The following is a 14,963-nucleotide window of genomic DNA, read 5'->3' as shown; positions in this document are numbered from 1 at the left end:
ATATTAGCCCAGAAACCTAGATTACCCAAGATATAACTTCCAAAACACAAGAAAACCAAGAAGGAAGACCAAATCATGGATACTTCATTCCTCCCTAGAATAGGGAATAAAATATCCATGGAAGGAGTTGCAGAGACAAAGTTTGGAGCTAAGACAAAAGGATGGACTATCCAGAGACTGCCCCACCTGGGGATCCATCCCATAATCAGCCACCAAATGCAGACACTATTGCATACACCAGCAAGATTCTACTGAAAGGACCCTGGTATAGCTGTCTCCTGTTAGGCTTTGCCAGTGCCTGGCAAATACAGAAATGGATGCTCACAGTCATCTATAGGATGGAACACAGGGCCCCCAATGTAGGAGCTAGAGAAAGTACCCAAAAGCTGAAGGGGTCTGCAACCCTGTAGGTGGAACAACAATATGAACTAATCAGTACCCACCGGAACTCATGTCTCTAGCTGCATATATAGCAGAAGATGGTCTAGTTGGCCATCATTGGGAAGAGAGGCCCCTTGGTCTAGCAAACTTTATATGCCCCAGTACAGGGAAAAGCCAGGGCCAAGAAGTGGGAGTGAGTGGGTAGGTGAGCAGGGTGGGGGGAGGGTATAGGGGACTTTTGGGATAGCATTTGAAATGTAAATGAAGAAAATATCTAATAAAAAAAGAAAGAAAGAAATATAGGAAATATTTAGTTCCGTATGAGTTTCAAAAGAAGAATACATAATCAATAATCCTGTTGTAATTTCCTTTTGTGTAGTGATTTTAATGTTCCTGGGGAATATGTTTTGTAGTGATTGTTTTTAGAGAATATGTAACTTGTATCTATGGGATTTTTTTTTATAGAGAACTCTGTCTTGAGTGGTATCAAAATCTAAGAGAAAAATTAAAATTGTTGGAGTCAACTCGTTGGAGTTTGCTCCACCCACCAAACATGTGTATGTGTATGCTTAAAATGGTTGGAGTCTGCTCATTGGAGTTTTTCCTCCATCCATCCAATATGTCTATCTGTCCGTATATGTGTGAAGTTGGAGCTTGTCTTGCTTCATCCATTCAGTGTGTGTGTGTGTGTGCTTGTTTCTGTGTGCATATATGTGTATGTGTGTATGGTTGTGCGTGTGCATGTGTGTATATGTTTGTGTGTGTGTGCAGTATGTACATCTGTGTGTGCATGTGTGTATATGTATGTGTGAGTGTGTGTGTATGTGTGTGAGAAAGAGAGAGAGAGAGAGAGAGAGAGAGAGACTTCACCAGTTTTCTTTTTCTTCTCACTGGTCCCCAAAGAATTTAAAGAGTTCAGAGAGTTTCTCACCCACGATAAGGAGTGCTGCTGCAGTGAATAAAGCCTTACTTATTACTTCAGAGAAAAGTTTGCTGAGTGATCACTCCAGTCCTTGGCTACCAATGTCAGCAGCCCCTGTCAGTTGCTATCAGAACTGGCCTTCTCAGTACAACCAGTGCTGACCCTCTTTGGCTGCTATTAGCACCAGACACTAGGCTGACTCCACACTTAGCCCTCCTCAGTTTACCTTTTGGTGTCAAAGCTGGCCTTCAACAGAGTATCCAAAGATCAATTCATTTGACAGTTTACCACAGTTGAAAAGGCCCCTGGAAGGGAGATGTTCATGCAGGAACCCAAGCAGGGGTACTGACTACAAACAATCATTAGTTTCTTGGGTTCAACTGGATTCCATTGTGTTTGTTCCTCTTCAGTTTGAAGTGTATTCATAGTATATGAATGGATAGACCCAAGATGGATACTCATGCTTATGTTTGGAAGTTTCAGAACAAGAAACTTCTGTTCTGAAGTTTCTTGCTCTGAAACTCTGCTCAGGGATTCTTGTGTCAATTAACCTGACAGTCCCTTCCCCCAAGCACTTATTTGCTTTGTTCTGTTGGGTTTTTTTCACTAATATTTCCCTTTTAAAGATCTCATTTGAACTTTCATTCATTTTAAAGGGATCTATGTGTCACCTGTTACTATGGGATGTGCAGCACTCTGTCCCAGTACACATTCAACATTCTTAATATTTTTATCTTATTACACCATACCCCATTCCATGAGTAAATCAATACACCTTTTAATCAACTCAGTTGATGATTTGCTGTGAGTTGAAAATTTGCCAACATATTCTACATTATTTTGTGCATTTGTCTAATTGACTGTCTGTATATAATTCCACATTTGTTGTCAGCAATTGAGCCTAAGACAGAGAGATAAAGTTATTGTCCTCACATGAATAAGATATCACCCTGATAAGTGAGTGATCTGTTCCTAGAATAAAAATTACACTAATTGTCAATACAGGAATGTATAGCTGGCCTCTGATATATCTCCCTAATAATTTATACATTGCGGTCAATTCTCATGCATTTTTTTTAAAAGTGAAATTATGGTATGTCTCATAGACAGGGGCTTTCTTAAGAAAAAGATGGTGCTGATTCCTTTAGATCTCACCATTCAGGAAAGTCCAGACATCAACTACATTGGAAGCACTTGGAGCTTGTAGGGAAAGATAACTCTCATCTAGATGTTTGCATAAGAATCCGCAATCTATAACTCCTTCAATGGTTATTTTGTTCCCCATTCTAAGAGGAGTGAAATATCCACACTTTGGTCTTCCTTCTTCTTAAGTTTTATTTGTTTTTCATATGCCAGAAAGATTTTGCTGACAGGAACCTGACATAGCTCTCTCTTGTGAGGCTATGCCAAGGTCTGGCAAATACAGAAGTGGATGCTCACAGTCATCTCTTGGATGGAACCCAGGGCCCCTAATGAAGGAGCTAAAGAAAATGCCCAAGGAGCTAAAGGGGTCTGCAACTCTATAGGAGGAACAACAATATGAACTAACCAGTTCCCCCCAGAGCTGGTCGCATATGTAGCAGAAGATGGCTTAGTCGGCCCTCAATGGGAGGAGAGGCCCTTGGTCTTGCAAAGATCATATGCCCCAGTACAGGGGAATGCCAGGGCCAGGAAGCAGGAGTGGGTGGGTTGGGCATCAGGGCATGGGGAGGGAATAGGGGGCTTTGGTAATAGCATTTGAAATGTAAATGAAGAAAATATCTAATAAAAAATGAAAAAAAAAAAGAATCTGCATTCTAACAAGATCCCAGATGGTTCAAAGAAATCAAAGTTTGAGAGACATGGCCATAGATCTGCATTTCTGTTTTTGGAATTAGAATGTCATATTTGTTGAGGATAGGAAAAGTCTTGTTGCATCTGTGTTTTAGTTGGCCATACAACCCCAATCAACGTAGCTGATGCAGGTGAACAGCTTCCTGAGGCTTTGAATATTAATATTCTCAAATGATCAGAATCATGAAAATCTATCAGTCATCCATATTTTAAAATCCACATTTTAAAATAGTACAAAGCAGTGAGGTAAAGGTAAGCAACTCCGAGTTGTATTCTAAGCAAAGAATCGCAAGTTATGTCTGTATTGCTACACAGGAACCAGACAAATTCATCAAGGACCTGAGGCTTCATCCAAGAGACATATTTCTAGAAGTTATCAGCATGATTGTGACTTAGCATGTGGCTCTCTCATAACCAGCATTTGTCAGGTTACTAATTATTTCAGGTAAAATGAGGATAGCTAATTTGCAATCTATGTGGCTGAGAACACAAAGACCAATCAGAAGCCAATAAAGATAAACATTCATGTATGGTCCAGTGCGGCAGATACTGTGGCTCAAGCCTCAGTCTCTCCTCATCCAGGCTCTTCCCAAGGCACCTTTGAGGACCCTTCCATGGAGAGAAGTGTGTGCTTTCTTGTATCAGGAAATCAGGTCAGTCACTAGGCTTTCTTTGGCCAAGCAAATGAAATGAAATGATAGTATTCACCTCTTCACCGGAGCCTCATGGAGCACCACAGAGGTCCAGGAGCACAGTCTGGATGGTCATCAATTCTATGAACTTGTATTCTTTTTCCAACTTCTACCAACCAACGGCTTATTTATTTACTTATTCATTCACCAAAAGCTCTGTGTGTTTTCCACACTTCAGAATCCTTTGTAAATCGCTTCCCTGCAGGAAGTCTTTGTTGTACACTTTGGGTCTCTGTGACCTTCATCTCCTTATTTACCTTTATTTTCCATCTTGCTTATTTGACTCTTGACCATATTATTACATTCTAATGTACTTTATTCTAAATCCACACGAGTCTCTTTCCATTAGCTATAAGTGATTTCTCCAGTTACAATGTTGTTGGGGATCAGAGGCCATTCCAGATGCATTTGCCATCTGTGGTTCTTCAACACTAGTACATAACAGACACCAAATGTTTATCTTTTTGGAGGGGGTGTCAAATGTATAAGTAAGAGAATGGATGGATTTGTGGCCACCACCACTAATTCCTTAGTGAAGTTATTAATCACCGAGCACACAAATGCACATGAACTGGAGACCTGCTAAGAAGCTCAGATTCTACCTAGAGAAAGCTTGCAGCGGGCTGTAGTTTGTTTACTGTTTTGGTGATAAAGATATCTTAGTTTTGCTTTTTCTAATGATCACAAGTAATCCCCATATGACTTGTACAGTTTATAGAGGATGATAACCTACAGCTGACTCTTAATCAGCTCTTATAAATTTCCTAGCTTTTGTGGGTACATATTACTATCAGAATAAAAGGGTTATAAGTGAAAAGTTCATTTTGATTTTTGTGTTAAAGCTGTCAGAGATGAAACACTTGGCTCTACTGATTCAAATACATCTTTAACATTACCTGTCAGCACCATTTGAGTGTTTGATTTTTGGATCAATAATTATAAGCAACTGGTTCTCACTAAGAAGTGTAAAATAACATCTTTTCCTCCTTTATCATTATCAAATTTTGATTATAGGATCCACAGGTTTTCCCAGCCTAGAGTTTTACTTTTTATATATTTTGAGGATATAAAGACTGTTATGATCAGAGGATGTGAAGAAATATTCCATGTCATTTGTAACTACTTTGCCAATACCCAACTCTGCCATTACCATGTAAATGTATTCATAGGTAACATGTAAATGAGCAGGCATAGCTATGTCCAATAAAATTTATTTATGAACACCAAAACTGTAATCTAGTATAATTTTCAAATGTCATGGGATATTATTCTTCTTTTGATTTTTAAAAAGCATTAAAATGTAAAAGCCATTTTTATCTCAAGAGCCATGCAAAAACAGAAGAGGCATGGGCACCTGCCTGTTTTCTCATTTACATGTTATCTGTGGCTACTTTTGTGGGACCATTTCAGCATTGAACTTCTGCGGCAGAGTTGAATATTTGTCAGTGATGCCTTACGACCTGCAAAGTTAAAGTATTTGCCATTTGTGTTTTGGACAAAACGTTTGCCCATTTTGTTGCCCATCCAACAAAACCCATCAATAGTCATCTGGTGTGCTATCCAGAATAAGATGGAGAAACAAATTGCTGAAGAGCAGAGGGCTGAGACGGTCTGGGGCCCAAAGGACACACACACTCCTGACAGGAATGAGGCCATAAGCCCAGCTGGCTGAGCTTTGAGCTGCTGCATAGACCATGATCTTACGCATGATCACAGCACTGTGTGGCTACATGGTGAGTCTGCCCTCCTCCTGGTTACACTCTTTGACAAGAGTTAGATACTTCCAGCCACTCACGAGAACAGTTCATATGTGGAACACTCCACCAAAGAGACTCACAAATGCTCTGGCTTCTGAATCAGACCAGAGATGACAATGAGCGTGTAAGCGTGTCCATGACAGTGCCATTGCCTTGTGTGGTACTGGTCAAGTTCTCAGATACATAAATTAAAAAGGGAGGATAATCTGGGAATTAAGACATAGGCTCATTAAAAAAAAAAAAAAAAAAAAAACAGGTTGCTAAAGTTGTCTTAAAGATGAAGATCAATCTGGGATAATAAAATTGCAAAAGTTTGGAATTGTTTGAAGAAACCCAGTGATTAAATACTGCTTTACTTCCAGTTCACTGAGCATTTATGGTTTCTGAAGAACAGGTTACTGAACTATAAAATCCTGAATTAGAAATAATGACAGGAGGGATGGGAAACTACCCACTTGGTCCTGACACAGGCTGCAGAGATCCCAGAGAGTTCTCCAAAGATGACATCAGCATCAGCTGTGGATTCTCATGAGGAAATAAATTTAAAATGCTATGAGGAAAAGGCCAAGGAGAGGTTCACAAATAAAAGGAGAAAGCCCTGATGAATTTTTTTCTTATGTTAGAGCAAGCAGGATCCAACATGGGAGCCTACAGGGACAAGCCCAGTGACCAAGCCAGGCTCAGTAACCTGGAGGCACATTTGCATGCTTCCAAGACCATGAGTCGATGTCTTCCTGGTATAACCCCACAGTGCAAAGCCATGGTCACTGAAAGCCTCAGCCCTCTATGACAAGAAGAAACAGACCACATTGTATCTGAGTTTCAAATTCTCTTTCATAGTTTTACATATTAAATTATCCATGCCTAAGAAGTTGTCAAAATGATCCTGAAATGGAAACTGTTTTTCATAGTTTTTATTATTTGAGAATTTCATATTATGAAACCTGATCACACTCATTTTACTGTCCTCTCAAGTATACCTTCCCGCCCTTGTGACCCACCCTTAGATAAGGAGGAGGAGGAGGAGGAAGAAGAGGAGGAAGAGGAGGAGGAGGAGGACAGACCAAGTTCCATTTGTGTTTCCCACATACTCACTGGAGCATAGTTAAATTCCAGGTCACCAGTCCCTTAAAGGAAGCTAAATCTTTCCCCACCTGCATCCCTGCCAGAGCCCTCAGTTGTGGAGAGCTACATTTCAGCATCCTTATCACAATTTTTTATTGTTTATAAAAACTAAAGCAATTCAGAATATAAGACTTGGATCATATTGATGTATGGCAAGTTTCTCTTTCCTCTTGAAAGCCTTACTGCTTCTGTGGTGGCTGAAGTCACGGTAAACCATTTTACAGAAGCCCACAGTGCCTAGGAGAGAGGAGGCATCCCAGGTCACTTGTGTGCCAAATGGATGCTGTTTGTCTTGAGAAAACAGACAGAATACAGCTGGGGTTTCCCTTATGCTTTAAAAACAGAAAAAAAAACCCACTACATTTAAAAAGCAAATCAGAAAATGGTGAATTATTTTAGGAAATGGCGTGGACATCCTTGACAACAGTCTCATTATTTTGAGGTGAGAAGAATTGATTTTGACAATTGAATTTGATATTGGCTTTTAAGACTTGTGGGATGTAGTTCAGAATGGACACATGAGATGTGGGTCAGGTCTTTATGACTAATTTAAGGGGGCACAGATTTCATTGACAGTTTTAGATTTTAATTAACAATGAGGTTATTAGGCTGTTATATATATGTGGAGGAAGTTGGCCATTTAATTCTTTTATTCAAAAATTTTTTTTGTTTTTAGAATGTAAACTTTTAATTGAGATATGACAGAGAAGCACATAAATTATACACAACTTGATAATTGTCACAAAGGAAATGTCATCAGAGGCCCTAGAGTTACTTCCTCTTCTTCTAGTAACTTCTATTCCCATAAGTAACTGCAACGTTGACCTACACTTTTCTGACTGTTCAGAGCTTAAACAAATGGAACCAGCACTATGACACAGACCAACCTCGGTGGCCACTGCCCCTCCATCACCCTCAATGAAGTCTGTTGGAGGCTTGGGCTCAGCAGACACCACTCTAACATTCTGTGTTCATTTATTATCCTTCTAAGCAACTTGTGATGTGGTGTGATGCTGTGACTTAAGTCCATTTGAGTTCTGAGTGTCCTGAGACTGGCTATCTGAAAGCATAGTGCTCATGCCTGGGTGGTGTGAGACCCACAGGGAGGTAAGGGGCAATAGCTAAGTCTACATTTGTGTTGGTGGCTTTCAGCATTCCAGACTCCAGTCTGATCCTCTCAGAGTTTGGTTTTCCATACCAAGGGTTGGGGAAAAGGTAGGAGAGGAAGAAAGTGAAGCATCCATCAGCAAAGCATGGAGTTCATCATCTCACTGTGTGAATGAGCTGGACCAGAAGCTATGCCATCAGTGAGTGTAAAGCTAATTTCTATCGGCTAAAACCATAAGTGCCTGCATTTAAATTTTTGAATAATTTTAACTATCCTCATGGGAATGCAAAAAAAAAATTCCTTCTGCTATTGTGAAGAAAAGGTACTCTTTTGAAGATGCCATATCTGTGGATTGAGGTCATCTCTGCAGGTTAAGGCTGAGGAGACAGGACTTTCCTGGTAGTATCAATACAAAGATAAAGTCTAAAGCTTTTATGGAGTTAGTAACACATGAACTATGATGTAAACTCAAGACTTGATTTAAGAGTTACATTTTAAGTTATTTTATTTTGTTATATCCATTGAACTTGGGGTCCTGCATCTGCTACAAAAGGGGCCTTCACTGAATGATGGCCCAGCCATTGTACCTTTTCTTTAGGGGCATGGTCTGGGTAAGCCATCTAGGCTGGACTTGAATTCACTCTGGGCTCAGGTAGGCTTTGAACTTGAAGCCCTAGGATTAGCTGCCTGTACCATCAACCTAATTGCAACTTACTAGATTCTGTGGCATCATTTCATTTTCTCTTTAGTGTTTATAGCACATCTTTCAATTCTTACAACACATATTTAAAGAAATCTACTATGCCCTCTATTCTGTAGATGGAACAGAGACTCCAGGAGTTACAAAAATTATGAAATGTCCAGGATTCAGCTTAAGGCTTCAAATACAGGTTCACTTTGCTGAACGCAATCGTCTCAGCCAGCTTTCTTTCTCTTCTCTTTAGTTGATTAACATAATTCTAGAGTATTTTAACAAACTAGTTTGCCTTTCATTAAAAAAAAAAAAACTCTTAGGAAGGAAGCAGAATTTTATACAGAAAGCTCATTGCTTGTGAGCATTCACTCAGAACTCAGTCTGCATGTAACAGTCTGAGGCATCATGTAGCTAAATCCAAGGATCATATGGAAGCTTACAGCTCCAGTAGAGAACCAAACTCAGGGCAACTTCAGAAGAGTTACCAGTACCCACCAGTGTCAAGAGCATATCTTTCTAGTGTGAAGACATAGGCAACATTCTTTTTCTTTTATGTTGCAACTCTTTCCAGACAATCTAACAAACATATTCTTTTCAGAATACAGGAAACCACACTTTTTAATTGAGCTTTTGCCAAACAGAAGAATATGTGGCATCCTTGGATTTATGAATGTTGTCATAAAGTTTGGACACCTGTAGCTTCCAGTGTCCTGAAATTTGGAGAAGATTTAGCCCTGACCTGGTATAGACAGAAACTGCCTTTCATTTATTAATAAGTTATATTACAGGGCCCTGGGAGATGTCTTAATACCTCAGAGTACTGTGTGAATTCCTTAAAGTATTATACAATGTTTTAGTAAAGTTTGGAGGTGTTTTCTGTGTTGCTTGGCTTTCATTTTTGACTTTAGACAATTCTGTGATATGAAAAACAATGATTTCAGGAAAAAACTAGAGGAGCTAAGAGGTGCCCAACTGAGCCACAGGCTTTAGTTTACATGTAGAGCTAAGGGTGATGTTAGGCAGCTGAGCCATGGTCAGTCATGGTCTGTCTCACACTGGTGGGAGTGTGAGAAAATGAATGTGTTTCATGCCAAGTATTTAAAATTCTTTTGAAATAGTATATTTTAAATCCGATTATACCATTGAATGATATAGTAATCACATTCCATTTTCTATTACAAAAGCCTATAAAATAATGAAGTGGTTTTATTTTTGAAAGTGTAAATCTTCAATATAGCCTAAATTCTTTCATGGCAGGGTCAATATCATCTAGGGCTTTAGACTCATGGAGGCATTACATCTTACTATATCTCTAGAACTGAGAACAGTTTGAAACGAGCACCTGGACTAGAAAGATAAAACCTGCTCTAAACTCATTGGATAATTCCTTTATATTACACTGAAAATATTGTAACTTTGTCACAAGGCAACAAAAGCCATTAAAACCAGACAAACAGCTCTATAAGCCCCCTCAAAGGGTCTGTATATGGCCTCATGTGTATTCTCATTTAATTATCAGGAGCCATCATCTATTATCTTAAAAATTGGATGGTTGTTCCTCACACTCTTAGCCATCTCATGCTCTAAGGTGCATAGGGCAAAGGGATTCTCAAGGTAGGGGAGATGAAATTTACTGGATTAAAAGAACTAGTGGAACAGGAAGCCTGAGGAGTGGGGGTATGGTAGAGGAAGAAATGTTGGAAATGATAAAAACTCTGAAGAGCTTTGAAGGATACATAGAAACTTACTGAAGGGACTTACACACACAGGAGATAAAACAGAGATACTCTATACAGGACAACAATGTCCCTATTAAACACTGGAAGTTAACAAATAAGAAGCCTAACGTTAGAATGGGTTAACTCTTTTTTTGCTGTTTGCCAGTGAGATCCCATAGACCCCAAACATTACAAGTCATTTCCGTTGCTCTTGGTCACCATCCAGAACATGTTTTTATAAGGCTTCACTACTGATAGTACTACATACCTGAGTCATAGAACATGGTAAAATCAAGCCATCACTGACATAGCAGCTACATTCCTATGTAGCCTTCCTAATGCTGGAAGGCACTGTCCACACAGGATTGGAGAATAACATCAATCATCAGTCTTACCCAGCTGTGAACATTGAAAGCATAATAATTACAGGCATGGCAAGGTGTACCTAATAGTGGCACAGGGATCAGGAGAGCAAACACACACTTTATGACTTGATTTAAGTTCTGCTTTACAAGATGAAACCCACACCTGCCACCACGAACCAGTTACTAGATATGTCATAGGTCCCAGGGGAGAACACACCATTACGTTACTAAATACAAATAGTAGTCAACGGGGTCTTAATGACTTAGCACCGTGCCAACAGATCAGTGAACCTTTCAACTCTCATCAGAGAGGCTTATGTTTGTGGTGCATGATGATTAACACAGAGACCCAGAACTGGCCAAGGTTCAGAGAACAAGACTGCAGTGCTCAGCTCTAAAGAGAATATACATACTGTACCCTTCCCCAAGGCTCATTGCAGAAGAGGGGCTGGAAGGAGGAGAGGTGGTCAATGGCTATAAAAAAACAAACAAACAAATCAATAACAGTGTCTTCTAGGCATAACAGGGCAGCTGCATACATGGACTCACAGCAAGCGTAAGACCTAGGTAAGCCCAAGCCAGGCCAAATACTAGGATGGAGAGAGGAACTGTGCACAAAATTCTACCTCTGGCCATGAAGTTTTTGACAAATGTTAGATGGTGGGGAAAGTGCAAGTCAGGTTTCTCTAAGAGTGTAGCCCTTGATTACATCAATCTGGATCCAGTGGAAGATAACTTAGAATATTTGAATAGCATGAACTGGCCTTGAAGGGACTTCTTAAAAAAGGATATAAACTTGGGTGAGTCAGGAAGAGGGGCTGGATCTGGGAAGAGCTGTGGAAAGTAAATAAGTTTAAATAATATTGTGTAAAACTCAAACATTTCAAAGAACTAATAAAACTTTGAAAATAGCTATGTACAACATAGTGATGTTTAGAAGCAGTTTCTAACTCCTGTAACTTAAGTACCAAAGATTTCCAGTGCATATTCAGGACCAGCAGGATTTGCACTGAGATATGCCAAATGAGCTGTTCTAAACATTCAGAGAAGATCATGCTGTGAAGACAGACTTGAGGAGTAGTCAGAGCCATGCTCTGCCTCAGGAGCAGGTAGAGTGCGGTCACGTTTTCTCCTCAGTGAGATTCAGAAACCCTTTCTGACTCATGTCCCCACATAAGTATTTCTTGGCTTGTGGATTAAATTATGAGTTTTAGGCAGAAAGAAAGAATTATTAATGGTGAAAAATTTATCCTGTTTACTCAAAATGACTAGGAAATATACATAAAATAATTGCAAAAGAAACACAATGGGTAACAGAGCTAACTCTGGGTCCAATGTCACTTGTGTTAACAGCCGTTATAAAAATGTCTGCAGCAGATTTATTTGGGTATCACAAACACAGGAAGAGTCCTTTGACTTCCAAGAAGATGAAATAACACATAAGTTGTGAATACATAAGTTTTATTTCTATAATCGAAAGTATTTCACCAGTTCAAGAAGTATTTATGAGGCAAATTACTAGAAGAGTGTGGAATTAAATTCAGTTTTATATGGCACCTTTCATACTCCAAGTATCTCAATAGATTTTGAGAATATAGCAGCCTGGTGACAATATGACCTGTGGAGGCCATTACACATGTGGGGAGCAGGCGGTACAGGCTTGGGTTTATAGCCTGGCTTTATGGATACAGAATATTTTCTAATTCCTCCTTTAACAGCTCTATGGCATCTCTGTGAGCTGCCACCATGGGCAGCCAGAGAGGTGTCTGGGCAGACTGGAACTGAGTTGCACAACCAGAATTTCCATATTATCTAATTATTTTTTATGAACTCACGATTAAGATTTACTTGTTAATCATGTGTATTTATCTGTATGTGCATATGATGTTAGAAAAGGAAACACTGGATCCCCTGGAGCTGGGATGAACATGCTCATAAATCATATGATGTGGATTCTGGGAACTGAACTCAGTCCTCTGTAAGAATAGCTGAGTTTTCCTAACTGCTGAGCCCCTTAAGCTTCAACTTAGAGAGTGTGAAATCCTCCTTTCTCAGGCTCTGTGAAGAATGTGCTCTTTTACACCAAACTGGTCAGTTTAGTGTCAAATGCTATCCAAAGCTCAGGGTGCAAGGGAGTTTGCATTTAATTTCATGAGAAGACAATATTGATGTGTGGATGGAGAGGAAACGGAAAAGCCATATACAAACACACACAGAAAGCAAACACATCACCTTGTTTTCACTGGTTGGAGAAGGCCCTGGAAGAAGGTTGGTCTCTTTATCAATAAAACTCGGGGTCAGGGTGCCAGGAGTGGGTGGGGACTCAAACTGACTTGCAAGGTATTTTATATCACAGAATCTTCTGCAACTGGGGAGTATGAGAGGAACACAGACTGATCAGCACCTGAGCCAAATCCAGGCTGTAGCAGCAGGAGGCTAGAAACCGGAGCTGGGCTCTTCTTTCAGCCTTCAGACAGGAGCTCTGCTGCAGATGCTGCAGATGTTACTGCAAACCACAAGTGCCCTGGACTTTCTCTCGTGAGACTCAATTCACAGCTCACTTTCTTATTTATGATCTCACACTCTTACTTAATCTAAAGATGTTCTTTCTCTCTATCTCAGGACTACTGCAGCCTTAACTTCCTCTCCACCCACTCAGCAGTGGCCCTATTCATCAGCGTGAGGTGGTGATTTAAATTGCTCCATTTCCTGAGAACTTTAAGCCTTCCTTGTGTTGTCTTGTTTCTAAGAATTCTTGATAGATTGGTGGTTCTGCTTTCTTAGGACTGTGTGTACTCTAACTACTTTGTGGGATAAGATTTCCAGTGCTTCACTCAGATGCTCAGCTGTCCTTGTCGGCTTTCTTTTGCATTTCCCCTGCTCTCAAAAAGTAGCTTCCAAAGGTCCTGCTGCGATTTTCTTTAAGGAAAATCCTATCTTCCACATTGGCCTTCATCACATACTAATTATGTAAATGTCACAGATCATCCTGCTTGTTGTCTAAAAAATGAGGCTTTAAAAATATAAAATATATATGTGTATGGAGGTTTTTACAAAACACCCAAGAGACCCTGGGGCTTTCTTTTCCTAGCCTGGAGTTGGGTGGCATCCCTTCATCTTTTACCAGGTAGCCTTGTCATCCAGCTCAGCAAGGCCTTTGAAGTCAGAGTCTGGGAATGGGCCCAGAGGCAGGCAAGGCAAGGCAAGGCAATGCCTGCCAGGGACAGAGTCAGAGTTGTCATCCAGTCTCCTTCCTTTTAGATTCCTTGCTTTTCAATCAAGGAGAAACTCAGTTTTCAACCCAAAACACCAACAGTGCAGAGATTAAAATCGGTTTTTTTTCAATTTTTTTTGTTTGTTTTATGCAAGTACACTGTCACTGTCTTCAGACACACCAGAAGAGGACATCGGATTCCATTACAGATGGTTGTGAGCCACCATGTGGTTGCTGAGAATTGAATTCAGGACCTCTGGAAGAGGAGTCATTGCTCTTAGCCACTGAGCCATCTCTCATGTTCCAAGACTAAAATCTCACTGTCCTGTCAATCTTACTTTTAACCCTTTCAGTTGTAACAACTGAATGACAGAAAGATGTAGGTCAGCAGGGGGAAGAGCTTGTTCCAGCAGGAACAATTGCATAGCATGAGGTGAGAGATCTTTGGTCAAGTTTTGACTCTACAGTTGGTGGTTTTATCTGACTCTGCCCCCTTTGGTCTTCAATTTTTCATGTTGTCAACTTAAAATTTCTAGTTTATGATTTAGTACTGTTAGAATCATACATTTATTTTGGTTTCATTTTTCCATGCTTTGTGACTTAGAAACTCAAAAACACTTTGAACTTTGGTCCACTTACATGAGCTTCACTGCTTTGGTGTTAATGTGTTGTGCATTGCTTGTTAGAAATGACAGTGAGGAGGAATGGCAGGAGCCATGTTGGTCCCGGGAATTGGCCGAAAAGTAGTCTGCACAGGTAAAAGTGTGCACACAGAAGCTGACAGCTTCAGGGATAGGTGGGAGCCACAGAGCTTCTGAGGCAGCACCCTTTTCGGACTCTGGACATCCGACCACATTCCGGTCCACTGCAGCACCAGGGTTCCTGGCCCGGGGAGTCTCTGGACACCCGCAAGGACCCACACAGGATCCCCCACGGGATCCTAAGACCTCTGGTGAGTGGAACACAGCATCTGCTCCAATCCAATCACACAGGACCTGAGACTGCATTAACTAGGGAAGCAGTTAACCCGGCCTGTGCTGGGGCACAAGTCCCTTCCAGTCCACTCCAGCACCAGGGTTCCTTGTGCGCTGAGTTTCAAGACACCCCCAAGTTTCTAACAGGACCCTCCACGGGATCTTAAGACCTCTGGTGAG

At 40.5% G+C, this 14,963-nt stretch overlaps 1 protein-coding gene across 1 annotated transcript in view; it reads right to left on the bottom strand.

Annotated features, from left to right (window-relative positions):
* Negr1 (neuronal growth regulator 1) overlaps positions 1 to 14,963 on the bottom strand; it is a 758,422-nt gene that overhangs the window by 27,353 nt on the left and 716,106 nt on the right. The window lies entirely within an intron of this gene.

The sequence above is a fragment of the Mus caroli genome, chromosome 3, assembly GCF_900094665.2.
Source record: "Mus caroli chromosome 3, CAROLI_EIJ_v1.1, whole genome shotgun sequence".
Lineage (NCBI taxonomy): Eukaryota > Metazoa > Chordata > Mammalia > Rodentia > Muridae > Mus > Mus caroli.
This window is presented reverse-complemented; position numbering and strand designations above follow the sequence as displayed.